Source organism: Nyctereutes procyonoides, unplaced genomic scaffold (genome assembly GCF_905146905.1).
Source record: "Nyctereutes procyonoides isolate TBG_1078 unplaced genomic scaffold, NYPRO_anot_genome, whole genome shotgun sequence".
NCBI classification, from domain to species: domain Eukaryota; kingdom Metazoa; phylum Chordata; class Mammalia; order Carnivora; family Canidae; genus Nyctereutes; species Nyctereutes procyonoides.
This window is the reverse complement of record NW_026575037.1, coordinates 14012203-14023749: the sequence shown is the minus strand read 5'-3', so window position 1 is coordinate 14023749 and position 11547 is coordinate 14012203. Positions and strand designations below refer to the sequence as shown.

Sequence of the window (11547 nt, the reverse complement as noted above, 5' to 3'; positions counted from 1 at the left end):
GATTGCTTCTTTTAGATTAGATGGTCCTATGTAAAAAAAAAAAAAAAAAAATCTAAGTTATCCCAAGAAGAAAAACTCGTCTTGTCATAGGCATCTTTTAAGAGAACATAATTGAGAAGACTTATTTTCACTTAGGTCTTTTATCCTGATTCTATCTGATTGTTGAACAGATCACGGATGCATTTCTTTATTCCTTAGTTTTGTGCACTGTCATTTAATTACTCCAACTGATTTAAGTTTTCGCATGATGTTGTCAGCTTATCTGGCACAGAGTGAGTCTTGGGCTGCAGGCAGACATTTTGCTATCCCATTGAGTGCTTATGGACGCTGTCACCAAGGATGTTGACTACTCTATCACATAGACTCTTTCTATTGATTAGCTGATTTGCTTTTGTGATAGTGTTATAAATGCTTATGCTTCTTCTGAATATTTGGACACGAAGAGATATATAATGCATTCCATTTCCCTCTTATTCTATGCTACTAGTAGGCTATGAGTCAAATTTGTGATTCCATTGTAGCCAGTGTTAGAGTTTCATAGGATTAAATACTAGTGTGATATTGTCTTCCTAGTATTATTTTCTCTTTCATTATTTCATTCATATTTAATTATATATCAAATATAAAAACATAAATGTATATGACAGTGTGTGCTATTTAATATTCTGGCTAAATTGTGGCCTAATCATCAGTCACATAAATATTATTTAGGTGGTTATTACTTTTATTAAGTAAACAGATTGAATCTCACATAATTGTTCAATGCCTTTACTTCTTGTTTTGCTTCTGCCCTTACACTACTTCTTTGCTATATTTAGCCCTCTATCTGCTTATATATCCCACTCCTTTACCAATAAATCAAGAGAGAAGCTTGATACTAAGATGATTTATATATTTAAAATGTATTCTATTGGTTTTTATTCACTAGAGCTCAACAATATGGAAATTGTATTCACTCAAGGGGTCAAATATTTGTTCTCAAGTAACCCCTTTCCTTCCTCTGTTATCAGTAACTATATTTCCTCTAGGGGACCTATCCCCTATGGTGATTTGGCTAGAGCTGCTACTGCTATGTATAGTTGGAAAATCAGCTATCTCATTCACAATAATTTAAGGATGGGCAAGTGACCCAAGCGGAATCTAAGTGAGCCTTCCTGGAGCTTTCATGTTAACAGTTATTAATAAAAAATTTTGTTCTATCCACTAATGAAGAAAGGTGGCATGAAGTGAATCTTGGGCTGCAGGTAATTATTTTGCACTCACAGGAAAATAACTTGTTGCATTGGTGGAAAGAGATTTGGTACCTTAGTGACATTGTTTTGAGCCCTTGCTTTCAGCCTAGTCTGGAATCAGCATCATTCATCAACTTTTCAATTATGTAAGACCGAGGGAATATCATTTTTGTTTAAGCCAAACTGAACAGTTTCTGTCTTCTGCAGTTTACTGTCCTGACTAATCACTGGATATTATATTAGGTGATAATAAAGGTATAGACCGAGTGTCATGGGAATACAAAGGAGAGAGTAACTGAGCTTGAAGGAGGCCAAGGAAGACTATTCAGAGGATGTAGCAGATGAATTCAATCTTTACAAAATGAGTTTTTCAAGAGAGGAAGTAGGTTGAACAGATCAAGCAGTTCAAACAATGTGCTTAAAAACCTGTATCATGAAAGAGCACAACACATCAGATTCTGGAATCCAGAACATGTAGTAGATAGGTAGATTGTGGGTCACACTCAGGAATTAGAAGCTGAGATGGAGTTTTGCATACAAAATATTTAGTAGGCATCAATATGTGTAGAAGAGAGGAGCAAAACTTAGGACTGGGTAGAGGAGAAAGATGAACCTCAAAGCTTTGGCAGCTCCACCAAAGAGAGCTTCAGGCTGAAAAGATTAGGCCTTTAAACTCTCAGTGCAGTTAGTTATTGGAGGAGGGCCACTATTAAAAGGGTATGTCTCTGGGCAAGAATGTTCTCTGCAGCTGAGGCAAATCCTGAGGCAGCTGACAGCTCCCTCAACACTATGCTCAAAAAACTCGTGTTTGAATGTGTCTTTCAAAGGAACAAAGAGATGAATCTTAAAAAATAAAGAACATCTCTCTTCATAAGGGACCTCAAATATTATGCTATGAATATTGGTCTTTATCCTGTAGGTGTCAGACATCTACTGAAAGAGTTTAGCTGGGAAGTGCAAAGATTATATGTTCCTTTTAGAGACATGCTTTTGAAATTCATTTATTTAGTCACTGGGAATCTTCCATATGCCAGGCATTATTCTACATACTTGAGATATTTCACTAAAAACAAACAAACAATCTTCATCCTCATGAAGTTCATACTTTAGAAAAGGGAGATGGACAATAAATAATAAACATAATATATCAGTAAATTATAGACTACACAAGGGCAGTTAGTCCTATGGAAAAAACAGGGCAAGGCAAGAGGGAGAAGAAGTGCTGAGGAGAGTTACAGATTGCAACTTAAAACAGGATGATTTACACAGAAGGAGTGAGCATGGAAATACACAGGGGTAAGCACACCAGGCAGGGAAAAACAGCCAGTGAAATAGCACTAAAGCAAATGCTTGTTCAAAAAGACTGAAGAGAAAGGTCAGAAGTCATCTCCAGAAAAGTATAAAAGTGAATGTAATAGATCAACGCTTCTCATTCCCTTTTTTCTTAATTTTTTACACTCCTCTCCTCCTAGAATCAATTTTTGCTTGCTGGAGCAATATAACCCTCACTAAGAATGAATGAACTAAAGAAATGTAACATTATTGGCAGGCAGCTGACATTGTCTTCTTTGCGTGACTCTTACAGCCACTTGTCTCTGGGCACAATGGCAACTCTTAAGGAAAAACTGTTCTCACCAATTGCAGAAGAATAGGCAACCATCCCCCACAATGAGATCACTATAGTGGGTATTGGACAAGTTGGTATGGCATGTGCCATCACCATTCTGGGAAAGTCTCTGGCTGATGAACTTGCCCTTGTGGATGTTTTGGAAGATAAACTCAGAGAAGAAATGATGGATTTATGATATGGGAGCTTATTTCTTCAGACATCTAATATTATGGCAGATAAAGATTCTATGACTGCCAATTCTAAGATTGTGGTGGTGACTGCAGGAGACCACCAGCAGGAAGGAAAGAGCCAGCTCAATCTAGTGCAGAGGAATGTTAATGTCTTCAAATTCATTATTCCTCAGACAGTCAAGTAGAGTCCTGATTGTATCTTAATTGTGGTTTCCAACATAGTGGATATTCTTATATATGTTACCTGGAAACTAAGTGGACTTAGTGACTGGAAGCACAATAAGATTGGTATAATCTGGATTCTGCTAGATTTCACTATGTTATGGCTGAAAAACTTGGCATTCATCCCAGTAGCCACCATGGATGGATTTGGGGAGAACATGGCAACTCAAGTGTGGCCTTGAAGGGTGGAGTGAATGTGGCAGGCATTTCTTTCCAGGAACTGAATTTAGAAATGGGAACCAATGATGACAGTAAAAATTGGAAGTGAATAAAATGGTGGTTGAAAGTGCTATGAAGTCATCAAGCTAAATGGATTAAATGTTGTTGATCCCATTGAATCCATGTTGAAAACTATCCACTGTCATCCAATGTCAATGATGGTGAAGGGAATCCAGGGCATTGAGAATGAAGTCTTCCCGAGCCTTCTGTGTATCCTCAACACTCAGAGATTAATCAGTGTGATCAACCAGAAGCTAAAGGATGATGAGGTTGCTCAGCTCAAGAAAAGTCCAGATACCTTGTGAGACATCCAGAAAGACCTAAAAGACCTGTAACTTCTGGCTTCTAGACTGTAGAAAATTAAAACTTCAATGTGATTAACTGTGAGCCCTTGGTTTTTCATCCATATACATGGATCACAGTTTGCTTTGATCTTCCTAGATATGTGAATCTGGGCTCACAGAATCAAAGTCCATGCTTGGTTTAATGCTTGCAATATGAGCCCTTGAACAAAATAAGAGTAACTATCCTAGTGTGCTGAAAGAAAGAAAGCAGGAAAAAAAGGTAGCAATATTGCCAGAGGCAGCATTTATGAATATTCTTGCTGTCATTAGATTCATAGTCATGAATCTAAAGAATAACCATTCAAGATAGCTGTATGCTTTTTCCATTCATATCCAGTTATATGGGTCAAAGTATAGAGTAAACAGAGGTTCTTTTTAACCCATGTTGTGGTTCACCAAACAAGAACAACAAACCAGAGAAGCAAAAGAATTAAATCTATAGTCATTGAAGGGATTAAAATGATTAACCATGGAATGCAAAGTGGATGAACAAGAAGAAAAAATGTCAAGGGGATGAAAGATAATGGAAAGGTGTTTAAATCAATGAAGAAAGGCTGGTAAATGAGAGGATATTTGAGGTTTTGCTTCTAGAAAGGCTGAGAGAGAAAATTAGGAACTGGTGGTCTAAGAACAGAATACATGGAACTGAATGTAAGGAAAGGTTACAGAACTGATAATATCAAGGTATGGAATGTGACCATAGTACTAAGTGGCAGAGGCAGAGGCAGGGGTAGGTCAAGCTTCTCCTCTGATACAAACCCGGGGGATGGGGCGAGGGAGAGGAGACCTCATTACTTCAGGGTAAAGGTGGAAGTCCAGGCTCCCCATGCGGCTTCTGCTGGTACCAGGGTTGAGACTGGTTGGTGTCCTGTGAGGATGAGAGTTCTGTTCCCTGCTTAGCCTTTTATGACACCATCCCCGTGGCCTTTGCTGATCTGGGGGAGGGTAAGATCTGTGATAGAGGTTAGAATAGGTAAGATCTCTGATAGATTTTAGAATAGAATATTCTAAAAATTTTCTGTCTTGCAAGGCTGCCAATTTTTTTGCCCTTTGGTTAGTGATAGAAAGCTTTATTGAGTGTCTTCTTGTTGTTCTGTCTTTTTTCTTCTCACAGAGGGGTTACAGTGGTTGTGGCCATTGAGAGAGTTCAGAGTTTTAGGTGGCTTAGTTGGTTAAGTGTCTACCTTCAGCTCAGGTCATGATCCTGGGGTCCCGAGATTCTGGGGTCGAGCCCCACATTATGCTCCCTGCTTAGGAGGGAGTCTGCTTCTCCCTCTCCCTCTGCCCCTGCTCATGAGTTCTCACTCACTTGCTCTCTCTCTCAAATAAATAAATAAAATATTTTAAAAAAGAACTATGGGAAATACAAAGAGATATAGAGGATGTGGTTTCTCTACTCAACCATATTAAAATATTATTTATTTTCCAGACTATATCCAACCTGCATAAACCTATCATAGAATATTAGAACTTGATGGTCCACAAATCTTAGAACAGAGATATCGCTAACTTGAAGTAGAACAACTTTATCTTACTACTAAGGGAATGAAGTCCAGAAATACAAAGCAACATATTAAAACACCAAGGTTACCAGTCATGTTGGCTCAAAATTGTATCTGGATTGATTGATCTCTCTCTATGAGTTGGGTATCAGAAAAGAAATTTATGATTTATAATTTCATAAGATAAAGCAAATTAGGAAACATAGCTAACAGAACATGATATGATATACCTTTATTATTAAACTGATTTTAGGTGGTAAAACAGATCAGAATTCAGATCCCCTCATTGCCCACAGTTATATATTTTTATCTGCATGTTACTTTATTCCCCACTGTTATATAGTGACTTTGAACTATTAATGTTGATTTTTTTGTGTGTTCACTTGTCTCTGTAGATTTCAGTTAAAGTATATTGTTATCTAAAAATCTTTACTATGATTTATGTGACTAGGATAGCAACCTGCTTCTCCAGAGACTTCTTGGTGAAGATAAATAAAATAAAAATAATAAAAAGAGCACCTGGAGGGGCACCAGGGTGGTATAGTCAGTTAAGCATCTGCCTTCGGCTCAGTCATGATATCATTGTCCTGGGATTGAGCCCCATTTCGCACCGGACTCTCTGCTCAGTGGGAAGCTTGCTTTTCCCTCTCCCTCTGTGCTCTCTTTCTGTCTGTCAAGTAAATAAATAAAATATATATTAAAAGAAATGAGCATCTGAAGTTCTGGATTCCTGCTCCCAAATCTTTCAGGAGCCAGCTTACTCTGAACAAGATCCATCATTTTTTCAATTTCCTGTTTGGCGAAAGGAACATTAAAATTCCTATGAAGTCTCACTTTACTTTTGCTTTTGTTGCCTAAGCTTTTGGTGTCATATCCAAGAAAACATCATCAAGGTCAATATCAGGAAGGCTTTTCCCTCTTTTCTTCTAAGAGTTTTACATTCAGGTCTTATGTTTAACTCTTTAATCCATTTTGAGTTGACTTGTGTGTGATATAAGAGTCTGGTTTCATTCTTTTGCATGTGGGCATCCAGTTTTCCCAACATCATTTGTTGAAGAGACTATCTTTGTCAAGACCAGTTGACTATACATGTGTGAATTTATTTGGAAGCTCTCTATTCTGTTCCATTAGTCCATATGTCTTTTTGACAGTACCATACTGTTTTGATTATTGTAGTTTTATAATATATTTTGAAATCAGGAAGTATGCTGTTTCTTTTGTATACCATTATACTTCAAAAAACCTGTTTAAAAAAACTCCTATGAGGTATGACTTTTTTAAACTCTAAAAATATTTAAAGGGCCCATTTACAATATGGTTTAAACTTATTCTGTGTGCTTCTATAGGAAGGAGACTAGATCAAAGTTATAAGATGGCTTGTATCGGCTTACTAAGGAAGAATTTTGTAATATAAAAAATCATCAATTAGATCTGTTTGCCTCAGATATAATAGCTTCCCTATTGCTTCAAGATTCAATGGGCTGAATATTTCTCTGTGAAGTTTTGGAGAGTGTTCTTGCATATACAGGAATATTGGATTAGAGAACCTCAAACTTTATTTGTAAATAATGTGCAATTCTTTGGAAAATAAGTTGACTGTTCTCTGTAGAATAACTTACCCCACTTGCTCCTTAGCTAGTAAATGTTTTCTGGGTTACTAATTGAATGTTGGAGCTTGTTACCTTTGTTATTATCTATAATAGGCTACTCTCTCCTAGTAAGTCAATTTGGTGAACTTCAAAGCCTCTGAGGGATACCCACAGTATGGGGCAGATGCTAGCAGGGAAATACCAAGTTTTATTCAAATAAAGATGAGAGTCAAGGGACCTCTAGCCTTGTCGTTATTATTCTAGTTTCTTCCTTGTCAAATGAAATAACACATTCTCTACTACATAAGACTTATGTCAGAGTGAAATAAATATTTTTATAAGTAAAAAATGCTATATGAATATAACATTATTACTCAATATCATTATTAACTGATATCCAAGCAAGTGTCATCTCTGACACTAGAGACTTCAGTCTGACACACAGGAGAGAACCAATCAATCAATGGAGCTCTCTGGCATCCATTAACAGCAGATTATTAGAGCCTTCTATATCAATAGCCTCCATTTGAAAAAGCCTTAGCAAAAAATAATTTTAAGGGACTAGGAATGAAATGAGATTTCATTAATCATTCTTTAAAGAAAGCCACATAAATTAAAATTAGGTGCAAACTACTTAAATCCATTCAAAGTAGAATGGTAGAGACAAAGATTGTGTCATATTATACATAGCAATCAGTTTCATTAAATTCATTCAACCCAGCCATCTGTTTTATTTACATGCTGGCAAATTACCAAACTAAGGTTTTCACTTTTTCGTCTATTATTTCATTTGTAAAACTGTTCTAGTTGGCATGATTGGAATGGGGAGGGGGCTTACAATTATTTCTCCACCAAATGCTCTGTATCTTATTTCCTCTTAAGAAGGTGAGGAAGAAGAGCACCGGTACCAACAAAAAAGTGTTTCAGTGACTTCTTAGAAAAAGAAGGATGAAAGACACACCAGTCATATTTAGTGCTAGATGTTGAGTATTGACTTAAACTGCACCATAAATCAAGGGTGATTCTGTCCTAGTGTGTCAGATTTCTAAGAATCAATTCTGTCACCCTGAGTAAGAGATGATTCTTTAGACAATAATAATTAGACCCTCACTCTTCTGACTGGACCATGGTAGGAAAATAAGAAAATGATGAAAGAACACTGGAGTCTTCTTCTGAATAAAAAGGACTGGGAAAATAAGTAGTAGTGCTAAGGAAGCAAGAAAGCACTATAAGGATGATCTTTATACAGGCAGGCAGTGAGTATTTTGCTTGTTAATATGTCTCAAAAAACCCAACTTCAGCCTCATAACTTCCTAAATAAGAGCAAGCCAAGCAGCTTCATATGGAAGGCTGGCAAAGGTCAAGGGTTAGTCCTAGATGGCTCTTGAAGATCATATCCCCCACCAGCCATACCCATCCTAAGGGAAGGACTTAGACAGTAAGGTTATCTAAAATTAGCAGCTGGAAAGCAGGAGGTAGATATAACAAGACTCTGGTAATTTGTATAATCATGTTTTCTCTACTTTGATCATAAACATCCAGATTTTTTTCTTTCTCTTACCTCTTGTTCTCCCTTCCTTCCTTCCTTCCGTTTGTCCTCCTTCACTTCCTCCTCCTCTTCCTCCTTTTTCTCCTTAAAATGGTACTAGATATATTATGTAGACAGACTAGAGACAATATGATGAGCTGGTCCTTATTTTTTTAATTGGTCCATAAACTTTTCCTCAACACCTCCATTAAGAAACTTATCTGCACAGTTTCCATGACTTTGTATAAGATTATCATTTTTATCTTGTGGAAAATCCTTAAATATTATAATTTTGACAACAACACAACCATTTTTCCCTACTTTATCATGCTGACAATTCCACAGAGAGGGCTTATTTAAGTGAAATAGATCGTTATAAATTAATCAAATTATTCAGGTGACTCCATCTGTTCAAACATTTCCAAAACTGACATTTATTTTTCAGTTCAAATAATGGTACTAAGCAAACAACAGTACACCAAAAATGATTACTTAATGAAAACCATAATTTGGGTTGTCATAATTTTTTTTTAACTTCCAAGTGCTCAATTACATCAAATAGTTGTTTTTTTTTTTTTGTTTCGTTTTGTTTTTTGTTTTTTGGTTTTTTTGTTTGTTTGTTTGTTTTGTTTTGTTTTGTTTTTGTTTTTGTTTTTTTTTTTTTTTGCAGAATGAACTTAAAAAGCGAGACTACAGGGACACCTGGGTGGCTCAGTGGCTGAGTGCCTGCCTTCGGCTCAGGGCATGATCCCACACTCCCTGGATTAAGTCCGGCATCAGACTCCCCGCAGGGAACCTGCTTCTCTCTGCCTATGTCTCTTCCTCTCTCTGTGTGTGTCTCAAAGTGAGACTACAGGAGCCCCTGGGTGGTAGAGTTGGTTAAGCATCAACTCTAGGTTTCAGCTCAGGTCATGGTCTCAGGGTCTGAGATCAAGCCCCAGGTCAGGTTTCATGCTGAGCTTGGAGTCTGCTGGGATTTCTCTCTCTCTCTCTCTCTCTCTCTCTCCCTCTGCTCCTCCCCATGCTCTCTGGCTCTCCCTCTCCCAAATAAATAAATAAATCTTAAAAAAAAAAATGAGATCAGGGGCACGTGGGTGGCTCAGTGATTAAGTATCAAATAAATAAATAAATCTTAAAAAAAAAATGAGATCAGGGGCACGTGGGTGGGTCAGTGATTAAGTATCTACCTTTGGTCAAGTCATGATCCTGGGGTCCTGGAATCAAGTCCTGCATCAGGTTCCCCACAGGGAGCCTGCTTCTCCCTCTGCCTATGTCTCTGCCTCCCTCTCTGTGGCTCTCATGAATGAATAAATAAAATTAAATTTTAAAAAGTGAAACTGCATATACCGGCTGAGCTAGCCTGATTAGTTGTTAGGCTGAATATAACAGGCAATTAGTTAAAACAATAATTTTAGACTCTTAGTGAAGTGTCAAATGTGGAAAAAATAGAAAAGAAGTCCCTACTTTTATTTCCTGCTTAATTATTAAAGAAACTATTAAAATTAAATAAGTACATTAACTAAGAAAACCTACTAGAAATATAAAATGGTAAGATCAAAGAAGCCAAAATAAAAATCAATGGGAAAAATAAATAAAATGTGGAAAAAATAAAATAAAAAATAGAAAGGCAAAGAACAATGAAGATAAAAATGTTAAATAATATAAAGTATTATTGCCCAAGATTTTAAAAAAGCAAGAAAACCATATTATCTATAAAAGTAACTGAAACAATACAGGACAAATAAATAAAATCTAAGAATAGATAGTCAGTAAATTTTAAAAATAAATGTAGAATAAGGCAAAAATAACCTAACAAAATATTTTATTTATTTTTGTGAAGAATTAATTCAAAATGACACTCCAAGATGAATAAGCAAGGATGGGGGGCATTCAAATGGATCAAACTGATTCCCTTGGCCTGAGGCAGAAGCAGGTAAGAGACAAATTTTTCATTTAACTTCAAAAGTATCTTTAGGATCTCTCTCAAGTGATTCCTGAAAATGAAAGTCCCCAGTGGGTAGTTCCATTGAAGACAATAAATCTATTTTTCCAGCTCATGAATTTGAATTCCTTGAAGATGTATTCTTATCTAAAGATAAGACACTTTCGATTCAGTATGGATTCTCCAGAATTGTGCAAGAGGCACATCTACAGAGACAGTTTGGACTATTTTTCTCACCAAATTGGGAGATTCCTGGTTGCTTGCTTCAAAATAAATGCATGAGAAACAATTTTTATAGAACTTTAAATCATCCACATTATGAATGTGCTACAACACACTGAACACCTAAACATGATAAGCTCAAATCTTTGGACTTCTGGTTCTTAAAAAAACAAAGACACCACCCTATTCATTTCTCAGGAATTTCTTATTAACAATTTCTTTTAATTTTTTTTAATTTTTATTTATTTATGATAGTCACAGAGAGAGAGAGAGAGAGGGAGGCAGAGACACAGGCAGAGGGAGAAGCAGGCTCCATGCACCGGTAGCCCGATGTGGGATTCGATCCCGGGTCTTCAGGATCGCGCCCTGGGCCAAAGGCAGGCGCCAAACCGCTGCGCCACCCAGGGATCCCTCTTATTAACAATTTCTTGTATGCATTTTTAAAACCATACAGTAGAAACGGGTATAGCTGCTCTTATTCTGGGATCTCATACTGTACAGTTTTCCCAATGGCTACAGGTGACTTCATTATATGCTTCTAATTATAATTGATTATGAAACATTGTAAGAACATAAATAACATACAACAAAATCAATTACAGAGATTGACTTTACTGCCCATATTTAGTAATTTCCTATTATCCTGGTAAGCTAGTTATTTCTGTATGATTACATTGGAAAGACAATATTTTTATGGAGATCTGTTCTTTATTTATAAAAAATAAAGAAATATCTTCTTTATTTTCCATAGGACAAGAAACCTTCTACTTCTACAGAACTTTTTTCTCTCTTATATCATCAGAAAGCAACATCTTGAAATATGTTAGAAAGGACAAAGGACAAGGGAGTTATCTAAGCATACAATCCAGTTTTTCTGAATTCAGTTCAGAACTGGCTAAGCTTCTGGAGTTACTAGGGGATGAGGAAGAGCTAGGAACTGGGCAGAT

At 36.5% G+C, this 11547-nt stretch overlaps 1 pseudogene; it reads left to right on the top strand.

Annotated features, from left to right (window-relative positions):
• The first annotated feature begins 2836 nt into the window (after window positions 1–2836).
• Window positions 2837–3808, top strand: LOC129506003 (L-lactate dehydrogenase B chain-like; annotated as a pseudogene).
• Window positions 3809–11547: the final 7739 nt, after the last annotated feature.